The sequence below is a fragment of the Macrobrachium nipponense genome, chromosome 34 (assembly GCF_015104395.2).
Source record: "Macrobrachium nipponense isolate FS-2020 chromosome 34, ASM1510439v2, whole genome shotgun sequence".
In the NCBI taxonomy this organism is placed as follows: Eukaryota; Metazoa; Arthropoda; class Malacostraca; order Decapoda; family Palaemonidae; genus Macrobrachium; species Macrobrachium nipponense.
The window spans coordinates 20,734,527-20,756,975 of record NC_061095.1 but is presented as its reverse complement, the minus strand read 5'-3'; the positions used below and the strand labels follow the sequence as shown (position 1 = coordinate 20,756,975).

Here is a 22,449-nt window from a genome sequence, read left to right as displayed (position 1 = left end):
AGAGAGAGGAGAGAGAAGAGAGAGAGAGAGAAGAGAGAGGAGAGATAGAGAGGAGAGAGAGAGAGAGAGAGAGAGAGAGAGGTGTTCTGGCCTGCCTTGTAAAATCCGTTTGGCTACTTCTTCCCACAGTATTCCCTGAAGATCTATAATCCTCGAATTACAAGGTTCAGTGACTATTTCCTTCTTTCTGCGGCCAAGCTATGGAATTCTCTTCTTGCTTATATATTCCCTGGTTTCTAACGTTTCCTCTTACTAGAGACAGGAAGGTATGTATGTTCCTGCGTGGCTAACCCCAACCATTCTCCTCCCTGCTTTTTGATGGTTTCTTCGATCCTAGGCTGGAAAGGGACCTCATATAGTTGCTTGCTCCCGTGGCGTTTGTTTTGGACAAGATGTTGAAAGCTAACCAGGTTTATAATTGGTGTGCCTAAGGGTGATATCTGTCTTCTTCTTTTTTTCCACTCACGTCGCGCTTTATATGTACTGCGAAAAAGAATCCTTTATATCTGTCTTAAGCACGAAGTCAGCGCCTTAGTGGCATGATCGGTTGGTCTTGGCCTGCCACCTCGGTGGTCGCGAGTTCGGTTCTCGGTCATTCCACTGAGGGGTGAGAGATGTGTATTTCTGGTGATAGAAGTTCACTCTCGACGTGGTTCGGAAGTCACGTAAAGCCGTTGGGCCCGTTGCTGAATAACCACTGGTTCCATGCAACGTAAAAACACTTACAAACAATAAGCACGAAGTCCGGCCTAAGCCTAAGGCTTAGATAAAAGCTATAACATATTGAGAATTCGCTATAAAGTCAGAGAACTTGCAAAAGCGTGTAGACCGTAGTCCATCGTCAGCTGGCTTCCGAGCGCTCTCTTATCTGCTGTTAATCGCGTCTTCGGTCAGTGTCTGTTTCGATAATCCAGGGATCACTTGATAAATCCCATTATTTACGTGCGTCGTACTTTGTAATCCAGAAATTCCAACGGCGACGTAGCCTCCTGCCACTTCGATCAGTCTGCTGGAAAGAGCTGGAAGGTTACTTAGTCTTTGGTTATCCTCCTGCGAGGGTTTATCAGCAGAGAGAGAGAGAGAGAGAGAGAGAGAGAGAGAGAGAGAGAGAGAGAGAGAGAGAGAGAGAGGACAACGTAATTTAAGGAATAAAATATGTAATATTTACTTTATATATTTTCCCAAGTCCAGAGATAATACAGGCAAAGTACGAGTATTCAGCATTAAACAGTTATGTCTAAAGATCTTTATCATTCAAAGTCTTCTAATTGCACTCTTCCAGAGAGTCATTGGGATGAGGTTGCTAGTTTCATGTATTATAAAAGTATATATGATAGTCACAGTGACCTCTCTGCTCCTAGATTTCTTGGCAGTTTCTAGATACGCTAAGATATCGATTAATAAGGTCACTGAGACTATAACAAATATATGTATTTCTGGTAAAAAAGTAACCATTAGATTATCTATATCTATCTATCTATCTATCTATCTATCTATCTATCTATCTATCTATCTATATATATATATATATATATATATACATGTATTTTGTGCAGCTAGCTTTGAGAATCATCCAGGAAACCCATTCATAATACTTGAAAATATTATATTATTGCTTCACTCCCATTTCACTACACGCAATGGTACTCAGAGACAGTTTATTTTATTTTCAAAAGATCCATCAGAAATTGACGCTAGTTCAAATTGTCTCATGTTAGAAAGTAACACATAGTGCGAGATTTCACACGGTCTCTTTTCTCCACCGAATGTATAAGTTTAAATTCAGTGCATTAAAAGCTGTGATTGCCTGCGTTCTCCGAAGAAATGTATTTGGATCATTGCACGATGGCTTTATTTCAGGAATTTGACGGTACCCCTGCTGGATAACTCAAGATTTCAGGAATGTTTATTGGAATATTGTAATATTAACAGTTAACTTTTAAAATACATTTTGTTGAGAAACGGTAGGTCATTTCCAAAGACGTGTAATACACCGTATCCGTGCCTGGAAGGAGCCTGAAGATACTGGCAAATATACTGTAAGTGTGTTTGTATGTATTTATGTATGTATGTATGAATGTTCGAGCCTTTACGCAATTTTGTATTCTGTAGTTTCTTCTGTTACCTTTCCCTCTATCTCGATTATTCAAATTTCCAATAGCCTCTCTTCCTTGGTTGAATACATTTCCAATCCTTAGCAATGATTTCCTTTCCCTAATTACATATTCTGAAAAATGAGATTTTCTGACTCTGCATAGAACGAATTTTCAGCGGTGCGCCGTTACAAAGTATCGTGATAGATATCAGAAAATTGGCGCGTGGGTTTGCGCTCTGAGCCCAATCTTTGTCATGGAAATTCAGGGAAATAGTACAGTGCACTTCGGTTAAAAATATGCTAATAAAGAGTTGCATATCTAATGCATATATAATGGATTTGTGTTGCTTCTCTCTCTCTCTCTCTCTCTCTCTCTCTCTCTCTCTCTCTCTCTCTCTCTCTCTCTCTCCTCTCTCTCCCCAGATCCCGGAGGGAAGAATTTACACATAAACCTTCTCGCAAATGTTATTGCTTTTCTCCTTCGTTTTCAGGTTATTTCTTACCAGCTCCTCCTCCTCCTCCTCCTCCTCCTCCTTTCAGTATTGAACCTTATATTAGAATCTCTTATCATTTTTATGTCAGTGCGTGTTAGTGGTCATGCAGTGAAACTTCGACCGCATTTATTTAGCACGCTATAAAATTCTGTACGTAGAAGTCTGTAGCTATTGATTTCATTTCAGTTTTTGTCGAGACGTACTTTCCACACACACACACACACAGATGGATAGGTAGATAGATGGATATGAAGGTTCTTTTATCCAATGCATGGTTGAGTGCCAGCACTCATTAGGGAAAACACTTTGATGTTCCTTGCACCATGCAGTTCAGGTACCGTGTGGAGATTGAGCTTTACTGTGTAAGGAACCTCGTGTTATTTACACCAGAACAAGCACTAGTGAACTTAGTGAACTGTATTATATTATTCGCTCAGGCTCTTGTGTACCCACGTTACTGAAGTATTTGGATTAAATCCTGACTGCTCTGATGCTAAATACTTACGTGTTTATGCTACTCAGTCGTTCCGTAAGGATCAAAAGATTCATTAAAACATAATTTAAAAATACAATACGCCCTCTGTACTTCACATATTTAATTTTAGGTCGTCATTTGGCATAGTATGAATAAAAATTGCAATGGGAGTTTATCAAACTGAAATTACTCTTTACTGATTTCAAATATTTTTCTCATTAGGTTTGAGTTCTATTTTTGGAGACTCTTTGTCAAGTTTTCGTGTACTGAAACACGTATTTTATTTATTTATTTATTGTTTTGTCCTTATAAAAATAGAATTAATTGATACACGTTTTATATAATAATAGATATTAATTGATACGTTTTATAACAAAATTATTTTTCTTAATAGTGAATTCTGTGTTCTGTCAGTTCTTTAGTTACAAACTCCGAAATTATTATATTCATATTGATGGTATCCATTTCTGCTATTGGGCTGTACCCCATTACTTTTATGGTTTTCTTTGAATATTAATTTATCGTAGATTTGGGTGGTAATTATTTGGTTGGCCATTTTCAGAGAAATAAATAAATCCTGGTGAAGTTTTTGGTAATTTTGTGTATGTTGATTTCTATTATAATTGTTTTATATTTTTCTGTTTTAACATCCCGAGATTACTTAAGCGTTTTTCTTTGGATTTCCTTTCAACATTCTTTTTAAAAAAGAAAACTGCTTGCATGGCGTTTTGCATGTCCGTCCGCCCTTAGATCTGAAAAATACCGAGGCTAGAGGGCTGCAAATTGGTATGTTGATCATCCACCCTCCAATCATCAAACATAGCAAATAGCAGCCTTCTAGCCACAGTAGTATTTATTTTATTTAAGGTAAAGGTTAGACAACAACATGAGACACCACCGGGCTTGGGCTGAATGTTTCACGAACCTTTGCTAAGAGCTTTACACTGCATTAAACGCTGTACAGAAAACTCGATAGCGCCGAAGAAACTTAGGCGCACAGTTTTACTCGTTTTTATTTGGGTCCGGTTCTGCCTTCATTACTTCCTAAAAAAATAACTTTGCTGACTACCTTTCAACACTCATATTAATCTCCAACGTTTCATATTGCAATTGCTAGGTTTTTTCCCTGGTACACCTTTTAACCCTCTCACTCTCATTTTCCTTCTCAGCGCCGAATGATCTCATAGGTCCCAGCGCCTGGTCTTCGGCCTAAATTATATATTCTATTTCTAATGACCTTAGTCCAGGTCGTATAGATAGCAACGAAGAATTCAAGAATCAGGGAAGAAATCCCGTGAACGAAAATTCGTTCTTGGGATTTTGAAACCGTTCAGAAGATGAGTTAACGTTCCGAACGTTATTCAGTTTCTTATTCGACGTTTAATGAATCCGATCAGCGAGTAATCCGCCCCCCCTCCCCCCCCCCCTCCCCCTCCCTCCCCCAGAAAAAAAAAACCGGATCCGAGTCCACGTCAGAGAGGAGGAGGAGGAGGAGGTAGGAGGAGGAGGAGGAGGAGGAGGAGGAGGAGGAGGAGGAGGAGAGGGAAGGAGGACGGAGGAGGAGGGAGGCTTCCTTATTGAAATGTTCAGATTCGCCGAAGTTTGTCATCGGCAAGTCAGAAAAGTGTTACCTTCTGATTCTTCGCTGAAAGTTTTTAATTGGATCTTCTCACTTTATGGAGCTTACTCGGGGCTTATTTCCATGAGATTTAAGAAAAAAAAAAAATAGTTTTAATTATTTAATGTTTTTAGTTAAGTCAGTTTCTTGTGAGACGAAAGATGATGCTAACTAGATTTAGCAGCTTGTCATGCCTTATTATTTACTACTCTAAACTCAGTTCCCTCATATGTTCAGTATGCTATATATATATATATATATATATATATATATATATATATATATATATACCTAATAATTACAAATGAAGGGTAATTATCCTCTTTTCATGGTCATATTATACTTTTACCTAGCGGACCTCAGTATTCCTTAGATTCATTTAATTGTCGGATAACATTATTCATTTACACATTGTAAATGTTAATTTATATATATATTTTATATATTTACTATATCGTGTATGTGATAAATTTTCATATATATATATATATATATATATATATATATATATATATATATATATATATATATATATATTAGAAATGTATCGGGTATCTGGATCCGCATATGTTATAAATCGCATCTACATTGACAATATATTAACATGCACATCCGCATCAGCATTGCAAGCAACATCCGCATCCGCAGCTTGTGAATGCGGATATGCTGATATCACCCTCTAGTTCAATAGCTCCTGCTCATACAGTGTATCTAAATGTAGTTTAAAATTTTTTTTTTTTTTTTTTTTTTTTTAAATTTTTTTTTTTTTTTTTTTTTTTTTTTTTTTTTTTTTTTTTTTTTTTTTTGCTAAATTTGGCTTTTTTCGTTTTATTATACAGAATACATGATACGCAAACTACACACTTCATAAAGTATATGCTTTTTAAGTACTCTGTTATAGCATATTTGTTTTAGTAATTCTATGTCATTTACAGCAGTTGTAATCATAGAGGCAGAGTATTACGATTTTTAGGAAAATTCTCTCTCTCTCTCTCTCTCTCTCTCTCTCTCTCTTTGAATTTTGTTACCCTTATCCTGCATCCTGGAAACATAATATTGAATTATTATGTGGCTGAAAGTCGTCCTTTACAATTAAATATATCTAAATGATTAAGATTTACAAAATATCCGCATCCTTGTGGTTATGGTCATTAAATATCAGCGTCCGCATATTTAAGTAACTGATATCCGCATCCGCAATTTAAAAAAAGAGATATCCGCGTCCGCAAATCCTGTTTTATATATCCGATACACGTTATATATATATATATATATATATATATATATATATATATATATATATATATATATATATATATATTCGCTGTTACGCTTTCGTTCACTATCATGATTTCCTTCAACTTATCTTCAGTATTTTTCCTTCATCTGGACTCACCAAAATTTCCGACCTCAACAAAGACTTTATCACTAAATTCTTTTCCTTGAGTACATGTGCTTGTGTAACATTTCATAGGACTGTCTGATCTCTATGTGTGTGTAGGAATAAATACCTGAAGTCCCTTTCATACCGCAGCCATTTCCAGGTTATTAAACTTGGTATGTGTAATGGCGTTCTCAACGTACAGTATCTCGAATGCTCGAATCCTGTGTTGAATGGGTTTTTGATGACCCCCACCCCCCTCTTTCGGCTTGTCTTACTGCCTTGGTATGGGGGAGAGAGAGAGAGAGAGAGAGAGAGAGAGAGAGAGAGAGAGTGCCCATAAACAGACTTAGATGCATTTATGTTAAGGTTCGAATATTTTAGTTTGAAGTGGACGTTAGATAAATCGCCGTGTAGAGAGAGAGAGAGAGAGAGAGAGAGAGAGAGAGAGAGAGAGAGAGAGAGAGAGAGAGAGAGAATGTTTATAACACGACTTAGATGTATATGTTATGGTTCGAATGCTTTTGTTTGAAATGGAAATTAGATAAACATCCGTAACGAGAGAGAGAGAGAGAGAGAGAGAGAGAGAGAGAGAGAGATTTCAAAAAAGGAACTTAGATGCTTGTATGTTATGATTAGACCAATATAGTTTGGAGGTGGTCATTATATAAGCACCCGTAACACAATTTATTAATCTTAATGAGAAAATTATTGAATAAACAAACTCCAAGAATAAATTATTGGATAAACAAACTCCAAGAATAATCGTGGCCCGAATGGATCAGCTTACTGCATTCAGTAATCATTCAAGCCAACTGAAAGAAAACATGGTCGAGTCATTCATGCTGGGAAATTCATTTTGCCAACGGGAATATTGTAATAACAACAACTGCGAATCGTCAGAACTTTCCCTTTCACTTGTCAGGATAATCTGGTGAGTTGTGATCTGTTACATTCTCGTTCATTTCCTTTAGGAAATCCCAGTCCATTTCAAGTTAGGAAATCTATTTGAGATTTTAAATTTTTTTGTATTGTGTAATCAGTACAGCTTGACATTGAAGTTTTCCAGTTCACTTTTAAGTTTAAATGTTAGATTTTGAATTTTTAATGTTAACTTTTGAATATTGAAATTAAAACCTAAAACCTTCACTTGGTGACTTTTTGAGTCTTTTGTTAAATTTTGAATGCTAATTTTTAAATATTGAAAATAAAAAAAACCTAAACCCCCCCAGATGCTGAAGCCTTGCCGAGGATGGGGGGCTTAGGGTTTCAGCAGCTGGGCCCTGGTTTGCCTGGTGGGAAACTACTTTCTCGCGGGCCTTGGTGGCCCAGCTGTTTTGATCCAACTAAATAAAAGTCAGCCCTTTTCCTTTTTTACCTACTAAACTTTTTCTTCCTTCTGCTTCCCTCCCTCTATAAGGGCACGGTTTTTTTTGGTTTTTGTTTTGATGACTTTGGATTGGTTTTGGACATGATTTGGACTTGTTCATTGGATTTGATGGGGAGGGTGAGGACGTTGGCATGCCCACCCAACCTCATTCCGGTAGAACTCGAGTACCTAAGGTGGTCGAGCGAGGGGGAAAAAAGTTAGATGTCAAACCCCGCTCTTTAGTGCTGGGTCTGATTCGACGGAACATCATGACGCCTTAAGCACTGAGGGTGGGGTATATCGGGTGGTACCCCTAGGGGGGGCAGCCCTGTATGGGATAAACCCACTGTCCTCTAATTGTGGCTCCATGGTGGGTGGGGGACTACCTGGACGAATCATCAATTTCTTTACGTCTTATGGACACACTAAAACCTTTCTGTTGACGACTTGGGCAAGGATAAGGACAAGGAAAAAAAATTTTGGTAATTCTTTTTTCCATTGTGACTTTGGAGCCTTTTTTTTTTCTAATGAGGTCCCTTGTTACAAACATTTTGTATGTAAAACCAGTCCCTTTAGACTGGGAATTATGAAACCTTATTCAATGAATTTTGTAAATTTGGGAACGTAAAAAGAATTACGGAATAGACTTGGAAAAAAAAAATTACGGTTGTTTTGAATTTTTGGATTTATTTTTTTCAACAATGAATCGGAAGCTCACAGAAGCCTACAGAGAGTTTTTAGGGTCAGACTCTATGAGTGTTGGGGACTTGTAGAGGCAGAAGAGGTCCCTAGGTATCTTGAGATATAGGACCACCAACTGAAACTAAAAGATTAGAATAAAATAAGGTAAAAACCCCCCCAGATCACCAGACCCCCAGCTAAGTGGTTGATTATTTCAAAAACACATGGTGAGAGAGGCAACCTCTTCAAGGTGAAAAGGTGGTAAGCCAGAAGATCGGCAAATGTTGGGAGCCCAGAAGTAACTCGCTTTGGGCGTAGTAGTTTTTTAGTTCATGCCAAGACCAATGTTCAATCAGTAATGCTCCTAAATTTAAAGCTTGATCCCAAAGGTATGATAAAAGAGTAAAACCTCACTATAATTTTAGTTACGCAAAGGGTGTCATCTTCAATGAAGATTTACATGAAATGGACGAAGAGGAAATTTTGGAGATGTGTCCAGACGTGGTTTGGAAGGTTTTCAGGTGCCCCGCTCGTCTATGATTATTTTAACATTTGTAAGTCCTTTTTTGCCATCTGAAATTGTTCTTGACAATGAAATTATGAAATTCGTCCTTATAGACCGAGAGTGCTCCAGTGTTTTAAATGTTTTGGCTTTGGACACTCCTCAAAATGTTTGCACCAGAAATAAACTTTGTGAATCGTGTGGCAAGCCTGAGCACGAGGAATGTTCTGCAACCGGTAATTTGTGTGAACTGTAAGGGTGAACATCGAGCCCGAGATAAGAAATGCAGTGAATTTAAAAAAGAACAGGAGGCTTACTTAAATCTATCGCTGAACACATCAGTGTGGGGACAGGCCAAGAAGCTATTGGGAAGGAAAACTTATTCATGCCTTGAAGGCACAACAGCTGGATATTGCTACTTCTGGTGCCCCTTCAGGTGGTGCCCCGGGGGGGTCCCCGGGGGCGGGGGTCCCCTAATGGGGCCTTTCCCATGCCTCTCTGGTGGGGCTCCCCGTGCCCCCCCCCCCTGTTGGGGCTCCCCGTGCCCCCCTTGGTGGGGTTCCCCATGCCCCCCCCCCCCTGGTGGGGTTTCCCACGCCCCCTCTGGTGGGGCTCCCCACGGCCCCCCTAGTGGGGCTTCTCATGGCCCCTCTGGCGGGGCTCCTCATGTTGTAGAGACACTGGTCCAAGCCAGGGGACCCTGTTGTTTCAAGGGTTCAAGCCAGTCTCAATTTTGTTGACGACTTTTCTCTGTCAGGGACATTGCCTGACATTGAGCCCTCACCTGATCTTGACATTACAGTGCACCGTGGAGATGACGGTGAGGAGATAGAGGCCCTCTTTATTCGTCAGAAGAGGGCCCTTTTCTCCCTCTTCGCCTCATTCACGATCACTCAACAATCGTAGAAAGAACAAAGTAAAACTGAAAGGGCAAGTGAAAGCCCATCTTCTAAAAGATCTGTAACACCTAGATCTAGGTCAAATAGTACTGGTAAAACTGATAAGATCTCTCTCACCAGGACACAGATTCCTAAATTAGTAGGGGAATTTTAAGATCCCTTCCTCTAAATAATGGCGCGTCATGCAATGGAACATCCGTGGATTTATACCAAATAGAGAGCAAGTTCGGGTTCTGTTTAGGGAACATGATTTATCTGCGATGTGTCTACAAGAGACAAAGTTGGGAGCAGCACACACCCAATGTGGGTTTTAATTATTCATTTCACAGGTCTCCACCCCTGATAGGTGTACGTGCTCAGGGAGGCACAGGCATCATAGTCCGCAAGTCTGTTAATCACAGGGTTGTTCAATTGAAACACTGTGTTGCAGGCTTGTGCAGTCCAAATTTTTAATTGTTAAATGGATCACAATTTGTTCTCTCTACCTTGATCCATCATTAGAAAGTAGATTGCAGATGCGCAGGGAAATCCTCGTCAGCTAGAATTAAACGATCTTCAGACACTGATAGACCAGCTTCCTAAACCCTTCATTCTGAGATTTTAATTTTCCTAAGCAAACACACTCTCTGGGGAGAGCCAAAACTGCGACCGGTGGGGTTTAATAATAGAACAGCTGCTTGACTTAAATGACTCACTTTAATGAATGATGGTTCCCCTACAAAAGACATGATGTTTTTTCATAATACTGATTCAGCCATTGACCTCACTATCTGCTCTTCGTCTTTGAGGTTTAGATTATCAGTGGGTAGTAGACCAGAATGATCATGGCAGTGATCATTGCCCATTCACTTAAAGTATATGAAAATATTCCATCTCCATGTTTACCAAAATGGAAAGTAGGGGAGGCTGACTGGGGATTATTCATCTACTGAAGTTGATAAAGAGATAACTGATTTTCAGAGCCCAACATCTGCTTATGAGTATTTAATCAGTTATATTGCTGTGTGTGCCATGCTGTCTATTCCTCGAACTTCTGGTAAACCTCGTCGTCCTCTAGTACCTTGGTGGGGGAGCGATTCATGCCTGCCTTGAGCCGAAAGATAACAAGAACTTGTTACAAGAGATATCGTAGATATCCTTGCTTGGTCAATAAAATTATCTATAAAAGAGCTCTTGCTAAGCAAAAGAAAAAAAAAAACATTTAAGCAGGCAAAGAGGGAATCGTTTTATCAGATATATTAGCGAGTTGAAATATGATTCCCCTATGTCATTAGTCTGGAACAGAATCGAAAAGCTGCAAGGGAAATTTTTCTCCACCTCCCTTGCCTATATTGAAAATTGATGGCTTACTCATATCTGATTCTGGAGAAGTTGCAGAAACCTTTGGTAGGCATTTCTCTAATATATCTAGTGCCCTACATTACTCTACTACATTCGGAATATTAGGGACGGTACCACGGTTGTTCCTGCTGTTAGTTCAAATTCAGAGTCATATAATCTTCCTTTCACCATGAAAGAATTAGATCAAGCAATCTCGTTATCTTCCCCAACATCTCCTGGGGAAGATGATATACTGTACTCAATGATTTTTAATTTGCCTAGAAGTACAAAACAATTTCTTTTAGACATTTTAAACAGTTTTATCTTTCAGGAACTTCACCAGTGTCTTGGAAGATATCGATTATTGTGCCTGTTTTAAACCTTTTAAAGATTCCTTCCTTCCTAAAAGCTATAGGCCAATTGCTCTAAACCAGTTGTGTTAGCAAGATTATGAGAGGATGGTCAATGCTCGACTTGTGTGGTATTTGGATTCAAAGAATCTTTTATCTAATCGGCAGTTTGGCTTTAGGAAAATAGAAGTACTTCTGACCTTTGATGTTCCTTACTCGGGAGATACAGAATGCTTTTTGCGGTGCAAAACCAGACTGTTGCAGTGTTTTTTGACTTAGAAAAAAGCCTACGACACTACCTGGCGAGGGGGTATCCTTTTGCAACTTGTAGAGTGGGGTGTTGTGGGTAATTATTCTATTGTCTGAAAGATTTTTTGTCAGAAACGTTACCTGAAAGTAAGAGTGGGCTCTTACATTTCCTCTGCTTACCCTCAAGAAGAAGGGTTACCTCAGGGAAGCGTCCTTAGTCAACACTCTTTAATGTAGCTGTCAACGGCCTACTAGAACAAGTTGCCTGTCGGGGTGCATGGTCTGGCCTTTGCTGATGATTATGCAATAATCTGTAGCAAGTCTACAGCTGTCGAAGCTTGTTCAAAAGATCCAGACTGCTATTAATGCTTCAACATTATGGCCAGTGCTAAAGGTTTCAAATTTTCACCAGAAAAAACCAAAGCTATACGATTTTGCCGATTAAGAAGAGTGGAAGAGATCCTACGCTGTTTTTAAATGATTCGATTTTACCTTATGAAGATAGCATTAAGTATCTAGGTGTACAATTTTGATAAGAAATTAACTTTTACTCAACATGTTTAATGAAGTTGTATGTAACGTGAAGCTTCGTCTTAATATTCTAAAGTTGTTTCTAATTTTAATTGGGGGGCAGATCGAATCACCCTTTTGAGGATGTACCAGATTTTATGCCTAAGCAAAATTGATTATGGTTGTCAAATTATGATTGTGCATGCAAGACAACACTGCAGAAATTAGATGTTGTCCATAATTTGGCTTTACGTATTTGTACGGGAGCCTATAGAACTTCTCCAGTAGAAAGCCTATATGTTGAGTCAGGTTTTCCCCCACATTTATCCGTAGGGAGAGGAATTAGGCTGAGAGTCATATCAAGAGGTAACTTGCATCAAAGCTGAACCCTAATTATAAGTATGTTAGAGAACCAAACTGATAGAGCCCCAAATAGACCTAGACTGCCAAAGCCGCTTGAAGTTCGACTAGCAAGCTCTGCCAGGGAGGTGGGATTACTACCCCCTGCAGTAGCTGAAATTTCGCCCTCAAAATTTCCTCCTTGGAATAGGCCACTCTTAGAAAGAAAATGCCCAATTAGGGACAGCAGGAGTATCAGCTCTGGTGATCAGTTGAGGGCAAGTTTTTTGGACCATGCGTTTTGAACATGGTTGATTCTCAACATATATATACTGATGGTTCGAAGGGTTCTGATGGTGTTGGTTTGCTCTGTAGTGACTAGTGATAATATTATTAAAAAAGAAGCTTCCATCTAATTCCTCTGTTTTTTACAGCTGAACTGCTGGCAGTTTTGACTGCTCTTAAGTATATTTTTTATAGGTTTCTTATACTAACAAGGTTTTTACCATTTTTACCGACTCTTTAAGTGTTTTTATTCTCTCTAAAAGCCTAGTCTCTTGCAAACCCTTTAGTGCAACGAAGTACAAGATTGGTTTTATCTTTTAATTAATAGAAGAGGTTTTTCTGTTAGGTTTTGTTGGGGCTCCGTCCCATGTTGGAATTGTTGGGAATGAGCGAGCCGACGCTGCTGCTAAGGCTGCAACTAGGCTTAGGCACATTTCCAACATTGGGGCGTCCCTGTATCTGATTTTAAAAGTACCATTCGATTTTATTGTAGAGACCAGTGGCAGGCCCACTGGTCTACTTTAGATAATAATCTTAAATTGAAATTCGATTAGGCCTTCTGTTCATCCTTGGCCTCATAGCCGGATGGATAGAAGGTCTGAGATAGTTTTTAGCTAGATTGCGTATTGGCCACACTAAATATATCACGGGTATCTAATGACGAGTGGAGCAGATAGGCAGGTTCCTCGCTGTTCCAACCTGTCATGTGGATTTGACTGTGGTGCATATTTTGGTTGGAGTGCCCTCATTTTGAAAACCAAACGTAGAGCTTGTTGCTGGCAAATAAGTCTCTTGCCGATATTTTAGGTGAAGGTGCTCGGGCAGAGCAAATTATGACATTTTTAAAAAATATTGGTCTTTTTTTACGAATTGTAGTTTTCTTTTAATTGTTTTAGGTTTCTTGTGTTTTTGGTTTTTATGAATGAATGATTTGTATGTTAGATCGGTTGTGTGTATGTTTGTTTGTGTGAACAGTGACTTTTTTTATTAAGATATATATGCGCTGAATGGCCCCTCGGCTCCGGCGCTTGGCTATGTGCCAAAAATGTTATAATCTAATCTAATCTAATAAAAACCTAAAACCTTCACTTGGTGACTTTTTGAGTCTTTTGTTAAATTTTGAATGCTAATTTTTAAATATTGAAATAAAAAACCTAAAACCTTCACTTGGTGACTTTTTAAGTCTTTTGTTAAATTTTGGATGCTAATTTTTAAATATTGAAATTAAAACCTAAAGCTTCACTTGATGACATTTTGAGTCTTTTGTTAAATTTTGAATGCTAATTTTTAAATATCGGAATAAAAACCTTCATGTGAATTTTTGAGTCGTGTTGAATCACTGTATCAATTTAATAATGAAAAGTTTTAGATGACGTCAAGGTTAAAAACCTGCCCGAGGTACTGAATCCTGTAATTCGCTACATTTTATTATACAGAATATGATGGGGATTCCAAGTTTCAGAAAATTATACCGGTGATTGATTCTGATCCTAATCATGATTCTTCGTGAGAAATTCCAGCAGCTGGAAGATCACCAACTTCAGTATAACTTCCCCAACATGGGGGTCTCTTAACTGATAGGTACAGAATCCATGATGTAACGGTTATAATGGAATGCGGTGCCATATATCGTCAGAATCCCCGTAGGGGTTAGTGCCGTCAGTGCACCACACGCAGTGCACTGTAGGCATTACTTAAGGTTCTTTGCAGCGTTCCTTCGGCCGCTCGCTGCAACCCTTTTCGTTCATTTTACTGTACCTCCGTCCATAGTCTCTCTTCCATCTTGCTATCCACCGTCTCCTACTAATTGGTTCATAGTGCAACTGAGAGGTTATATCCTTCTGTTAAACCTTTCAAACTTTTTTACTCTCAATTTCCGTATCTGAGAGAGAGAGAGGAGAGAGAGAGAGAGAGAGAGAGAGAGAGAGAGAGAATGATTGATTTGCTGTGGCAAATATTCTCGGGTTTTTACAAGTGTGACTTGATGTTTAACCCCGTTCATGAAGGGAATTTGTAAATGAGAAAGAGATAAAGAGAGGGGAGATGACCTCTTAAATTCTATATTCCATTCCATTCCTACATCATCAGAATATACCAAAGATGAATGTCGTAAGGGGAAGGCGCTCAGCCTCAATCATTACCACAAGCTTTTGGAGAAGTTGAATTATCTGAGATTCAGATTCTTCACACCTCAAGTACTGTCAAGGAATTCCTTCATAGCTACGAGAACTAGCGTAAGTCAGGAGACCAGTAGAATACGTGCGAGGCTGCAGGGGGATAAAGAAGGGGATCGTTTAGAAAAAATAAATAAATAAATAGAAAAATAAAAGATAAGGAAACTTTGACATGAAAGTCGTTTCGTCCAATGGAGATAGATTAACATGTGAGCTGGATTTTTTTTCCTTTTTTTTACGGGCTAGCTTAGCACGCTCAAAGTAATCGCATTTCAATACCAATTGTATTCGCAGCATGTACGTATATATCTCGCACGTTTTCAGGAAAGGTAACGTAAGAGCGAAAATAAATAAATAAAAATAAATAAATAAATAAATAAATAATTGAATAATAAATAAATAAAATAAATAATTGAATAAATTAATAAAGTAAATTAAATAAAATATAAAAAAGTAAGTAAGTAAGTAAGTAAGTAAGTAAGTAAGTAAGTAAGTAAGTAAGTAAGTAAGTAAGTAAGTAAGTAAGTAAGTAAGTAAGTAAGTAAGTAAGTAAGTAAGTAAGTAAGTAAGTAAGTAAGTAGGTAAGTAAGTAAGTAAGTAAGTAAGTAAGTAAGTAAGTAGGAGGGTAGACGAATGACAATTTTCTATTTCTATAAAGTGAGCTTAAGGAGGGTCTAGGTAGGGTTACGATTTTTTTTTTTTTTTTTTTTTTTTTTTTTTTTTTTTTAGGTGACATCATTATACTCAGTCCTTATGGAAATTGTGTTTAGAGGAAAATTTTATTCTGGAAAAAGTCTCATATTTTGCGTGAAAGGGGCTGATGTGTGGTGTTATTATTGTAAATCAGAAAGCTTTGGTGTTTCATAAGGGTAGCATTTTGTTGTTTAAAACATGACATTGAGTTTACATCGACTGCGGGACGTATGGAGATAACTGGTTCGCAAAACAGTGGTTTCATTAACTTTCTGTCAGATTTGTAGTCATAGAAAGTTGATTATCAGTGGAAATGATACTTAGTAGACATTACTTTTCCATGGCTGTCTAGAAATATTCCTTTTTATTAATACACACACACACACACACACACAAATCATGATTAATTCTTGAGACCTTCCTATCATACGTATTACTTATTCATCAAAGCGAAATATAATACACCTTCCATTTGCAGGCTGAAGGACTGACTTTTCAAGAAAGAGCCTTATTACAAAACTGGCTTATGTTATCATAGAGGTTTTTGCCGGGGGCAAAAAACAAAAAAAAAAAACGCATCGTGCCGAGATGCGCGGAAAATATTGCGGGAACCCCGACCAAATATTATGTAAATAAGTCATTTGAGAAGCCGGTGTCTGGAGTCATTCGAGAGGGAGGTCCTCGTAATAAAAACCACCCCCCCAAAAAAAAAAAAAAAAAAAATTCCTTTGGCGAGGATGATGTCTCCGCCATTATTGAAAACTCATTTGAGAAATACGAGGAGATATGGAGGTAACGTATCTCCCTTATATATGTATATATTTATATAAGTGTTTGGGGGAGGATAACGCGATGGGCTGCCTTTTCTTTAGGTTGTGTGGATGTGTATGTTATGTAAACAGTCCATCTCTCTCTCTCTCTCTCTCTCTCTCTCTATCTATATATATATATATATATATATATATATATATATATATATATATATATCTATCAATCATCATCATACATCATCATCATCATCCTGCACATATACATTTGTGTGTATGTATTTATATATATATGTATATATATACATATACATATGTACAGTTATTATATGATATATATATACATATATTATATATATATAATATATATATATATATATATATATACGTATATATATGTATATGTGTAGATATATATAGTATATATATATATATATATATGTATATTATATATATATGTATATATATATATATGTATATATATATATATATATATATATATATATATATATATATATATATATATATATAGATGTGTGTGTGTGTGTGTGTGTGTGTATTTATGAATGTTATCTAGATTAAGGCCTTTCTCCTAACAAGATGTTACTCGCTTCTTCATTTATACTTTAGCCGTTGAACCATGTATACATATTTGTGCAGAAAACTTCCCCATCCCAAGCCTTTACAGACTCAAAGTTTCAACGTTTTGTTAGCAGCTTGTAATCTACTTTGATTTACATTTATTTTATCGTTTCATTTAACTTTTGTTAAAAAAAATTAACGAATTTCGTTTCGCTTTCGTTTCATTTTCCATTTTTTTTTATTTACACTGGTTTTTCGTTCGTTTTCTTTTATTTCACTATCCAATTGCACACACGTTCATAAAATGCTAAAATTGCCATCCTTTAGTATCTGCAAGGTCAGCCTTTGGTATGATAAATTCTAATGATTTTTTCATCGTTTTCTCTCAGTCACATTTTCTATGCCATTTTGGTTTGACACGGTTTGACAACCGAGCGAAAACAAGGTATATGTATAACACCTCTCTTTTGAAACACCCAATCAACCCTTTAACGATGACACAACCAATAAGACTTTCATCATTTGTAATCCACACGTCTTATCACACAGAAGAAGGTGAGAGCTCGTAAGAGGTTCCCTTCGGTTCCCTTCGGTCCCTTCGCGCCAAGATGACGGAAGTGATTTAGCAGACGGAGATCGGGGTTGGTCTCTTGATAGCCTCTGAAAACTAAGATTCCCGTAACTTTGGACCGGGCTGAGGGAGATAACGAGCCCGGAGAAAGGAAGGGTATACGTTCGGCCTCGAACGAGAGGAAGATAAGGAAAGCTGGTGGGTGGATTCTCGTGGTATCGAAACCCTCCGTGGTTTTTGGGTAGACGCCGTTTCAAGGAATGAATCGAGTAGCACCTCATTCCAAAGAATTCTTGCCGAAAAATGAAGATGGCCCCCGCCCCATCCCCCGCCGCCGCCACCACCACCACCACCACCACCACCGCAGCACACAGGGAAACGTTTTGAAAGCATACATATTATGTACAGTGCTGAATTGCAGGAAATATGAATATGATGCTAAGAGGATGTAACTGCGATAGAAAAGTTACCGAATACATAAACTTAAATTTACACTTTGGAAATTATTTGAAAAAATCATTAAAACGAAGAGAGAGAGAGAGAGAGAGAGAGAGAGAGAGAGAGAGAGAGAGAGATTTCGTTAAATTATAGTCGTGCTAGAAAAGACATCTAATTGCAAATGTTAAATTTACACTGGAAAAGTATTTAAAAAAATACATCAAAATCATGAGAAATAGATACATATATTTCATTATATTATATCAAAGTTAGTACAGTATAGTACGCTGAGAGAGAGAGAGAGAGAGAGAGAGAGAGAGGAGAGAGAGAGAGAGAGAGAGAGAGTTAGTACAGTATAGTACGCTAGAGAAGAGAGAGAGAGAGAGAGAGAGAGAGAGAGAGTGGAGAGATATTGGAGGGATAGGTGTGGGTGGGGGGGGGGGGGGGGGGGGGGGTTGGCGTGTGGGTGGAGATGGAGCGTATAAACCTGTTGGTTATTAGTGAATATGTTTCGCCGACTCGAATCGAAAAAAAAAAAAATTAATTCGCCGGATATTTTAAATGGAAATAGAGCAAGTACACAGTTGGCTGATGGCGCTCCCAATTGTTCCCAAGGGCTTAAAAAAAAAAGAAAAAAAAAAAGCACACAGCTCTCACAGACTAAAATCCAAATCAGAATGGATCTACTTTTAATTAAAATGCCATGCCACAGGCTATTGAACACGGAAACAAGTCCCTTACCAACGCAGCCTCGCTGCAACAACTTTTTTTTTTTTTTTTTTTTTTTTTTTTTTTTTTAATTTTTTTTTTTTTTTTTATTTTTTTTCTTTAACGTAATTCGGTATTACCTCATCAGCTGATACAGGGCTTTGTAATGCTGTTACTTTTCGGGTTCATATGATGTCGCCACTATGTCAAGGAATACATTACTAGGGCTAAATTGAAATTTTGTGCTAAAGTTCATTTTCATTGTTGAATGTTTTGGCTCGATATATTTCCATATTGAGATATCTGAATGTAGTATTTGTATGCTATATAACTGATAGGCGAAATTGCACGTACGGTACTGGGGCATCATTTGTTGTGAGATCTATATGTACTGCCAATGAACCTGTGTGTATTAACTAAAACTGTTTCATGTTAAGAACAAATTGTAGCCTAATTTGTCTTCATATGTAAATAGTTAAATGTCATTTCAGTATTTTAGCAAAGAATTTTTTCCGCTAAAAAAACGAATAGCAACCTGAAAAATGATTACCCATTTGGTAATGAAAATATAAAATAGAAATAAGAATACAATTCCCTGTTCATCATATGACACCAATTGATGGGTATAATCAAGGGAGTTGCATTGTGACACAATACTGAGGTATATTAAATTGATACCCATATTTCATGCGTTTACAGTGGAATATCGATGTAGGCTAGTTGGTTTAATCAAGTGGCACGTGTCATACCTTTGTTTATTGGCTTGCTGAAATGGAATCATGTATTTTTTTTTTCATTATTCTTTCAAATGTATTATATATATATATATATATAGTGTGTGTGTGTGTATATATTATATATATATATATAATATATATATATATTATATATTAAAATGGACACACAATCTCAAAACTCGAGTACCATTGACTCCAGCCGTTCCATCTCTAAAGGAAAGTAGATTTGCCAGATGTTGCTGAGGTCTACATATTTTTGAAAGGTACAAATTGTGTTAGCCCAGCTGTTAACGGCCGCATGGGCTCCTTATCGATTTTCGAAGGTGTGGGGGGGGGGAGGGGGGGGGGGGGGGAAAGAAAATCAAATATCTAAAGGGTAAGAGTTAAGGATGCCGTCGAAGTATAGCTTGAGAGAGCAACATGAAATTCGTCTCTAGAAATATTTACAATGCTTAGAGCCTCAGAGGCGTGATCGGTATGGACTTGGCCTCCTGCTACCTCGATGACTGCGAGCTCGATTCTCGGGCGTTCCACTGAGGGGTTAGATATGTGTATTTCTAGTGATAGAAGTTCAATCTCGACGTGGTTCGGAAGTCACATAAAGCCGTTGGTCCCGTTGCTGAATAACCACTGGTTCCATGCGACGTAAAAAAACCATACAAACAAACAAAGCAAAACTAGAGAAATTATAAATATAGAATAATAGTGATGATGACAATAATGAGCTGGTTTTTCCTGTAGAGAGTGATTTGAGTGAAAAGTAATCCGGTAATGACGCTAAATTTATCCTTTTTAACTGTAGAATCAAGGTTGGACCCCCCCCCCGCCAAAAACCCCTTCCAGCGGACCCCCGTTTGCAAAAAAATAGGCGTTGTCTGTAATCAACTCCCAACCAAATCCACAACATTTCAGATAATGGTGAAAATGCAACGCAAACAGGTAACATGTAGCAAAAGAATATAATATATATATATATATATATATATATATATATATATATATATATATATATATTATATATATATATATATATATATATAATGCTGCCGAATACTAAGACAAGTATGCCACGGAGTTCAAAGCACTCTTAAGTTTACTCTTCATAGCAGCGATAGAATGAAGGAAGTCCAAAAATGAAATATTGTCATGTTGAGATTAAACTTGGTAATTAAGCTTCTTATATAGTTTTGATTGAAGTTTATTGTATACGAAATCATGTACGGATTCTGGTTGAGGCACTGAGACAAACTGCAAGAGCGCTGTCAGGGAAGAACAATGTAGTTCACGCAGTCAAGGTTATGACAGTCAAGACTTTTAATGAATAACTTAATGTTATATGAGGTTATAGATAAAAGGAGAATGCTCTGCTGCTTACTCGATATACATAGATCTCGAAAACGCTTATGATGTAATTGACAGAGAGACAGTGAGGAGTGTGCCTGGGAGATGCAGTGCAGCAGATGAGTTTTAAATAGAAGTACACCGTGTGTTATGGTAGATTCACATCAACTATGCATGTGATGTCTAGGCCAGTCCATTACGACGCTCCTGATTGGCTGTTGATAAGCCAATCACACGGCTGGAAGCTCTCAGTCTCTCGAGAGTTCACATAGGCAGGACGGATGTTCCATCTCTCCTGGGGGATACTTTTGAAAGATGCACTTCTCAGGGGAGGTGAACTTCGATCCTGCCCATGTGAACTCTCTCGAGAGACTGAGAGTTTCCTGCCCTGTGATTGGATTATCAACAGCCAATCAGGAGCGTCGTAAGGGACTGGACTAGACATCACATGCACGGTTGATGTGAATCTACAATAGTACATGCAAACTAGTGAATGTCTTGCCCTGTTTAAGGAATGAATCTGAGACTAGAATATATTATCTTGATCACCGTTCAATATCTTTATAGATAAGAGTTTGAGAAGGAACATTTCATGAACGTGCAAAGTTGTGCGATAAGCGGATACAGCATGAATGGATTCTGGCCGAGGTTCGCGCACGGTACAGATTTGTCTATAACTGATATTCGAGAGGAAACCCATCATAACTGGATCTTTAAAGACGACACTAATACCCTTCATACTAGAACTTTCATCACTTTAATAGTACTTTTATGTTCAACTGTTAATTAAACGCGTTATTCGTACCTGTATGTCTAAAATAATCAGTACTTTTCACGAACTAATTTAATATTAATATATACTATACTATATATATATATATATATATATAATATATATCTATATATATATATATATATATATATATATATAATATATACTTTATATATATATATAGGATGCATATATAATATATATAATATAATTATATATATATATATATATATATATATATATAATAATTTATTCCGCTACCCATGTAAAAAGCTCCTAAAAGTATACTTGCATACATACAAAAATTTATATTTCAGTTATACGTAATACGCAGTTATGTCATACATACTTTTTGGGATATTCCGAGGTGCCCATCAACGTCGCAAGATCTGGAATAGAGAAATGAAAATAGTTAAAGACGATATATTTTCATTTCTTTTATCAGTGTTTAATTATTATTTTGCAATTTTATTAAGCTGTGGAATTTTTGTAACCTGATACCTAGTGGATTGTAGTGGGTTGCTGCGACGGTTTTTGTGTGTGTATATCTATCGATCTGTCTATATATATATATATATATATAATGTGTATATAAGTATATGTAATAAGTTGTGTGTGTATATGTATAGCTTTGGTGTTTTATGGACTCCACACACACACACACACACACACACACACACACACACATATATATCATATATATATATATATATATATATATATATATATAATATTATATATATATATATATATATATATATATATAATATGTAAGGCCTAGGGATTTTGATTAATAATATATTGTTCGTGCGTTCTCTGTGACCTATGGAATGTGGAGAACAGTGCAGAGGTGACGACCTGAGAGTAGCTGATCAATGAGTTTCTGGGGGTGGCGTGAGATAAAAGTGCTTAGTTCAGGAAGTCAATGTACGACAGTTTATGAACTCTTCTCAAAGTGCCTTTGGGAAACTGGATGCAGCTAGAACCGCGAGGCGCTAGCGAACTGTGTGTTCGCATGTGCGTGTGCGCCTCTTTCTGTTAAACAGGTTTCATACCCAAGCCTATGGGAGGGATTTTGACAGAGGGCTTCGAGTCACAG

At 37.4% G+C, this 22,449-nt stretch overlaps 1 protein-coding gene across 1 annotated transcript in view; it reads right to left on the bottom strand.

The window, feature by feature from the left end:
- The window catches only part of LOC135207961 (uncharacterized), a 120,864-nt gene extending 99,119 nt beyond the window's left edge, over window positions 1-21,745 (bottom strand). The window contains 1 exon segment of the mRNA XM_064239987.1: window positions 21,700-21,745. The gene's annotated coding sequence lies outside the window, so the exon portion shown is untranslated.
- Window positions 21,746-22,449: the final 704 nt, after the last annotated feature.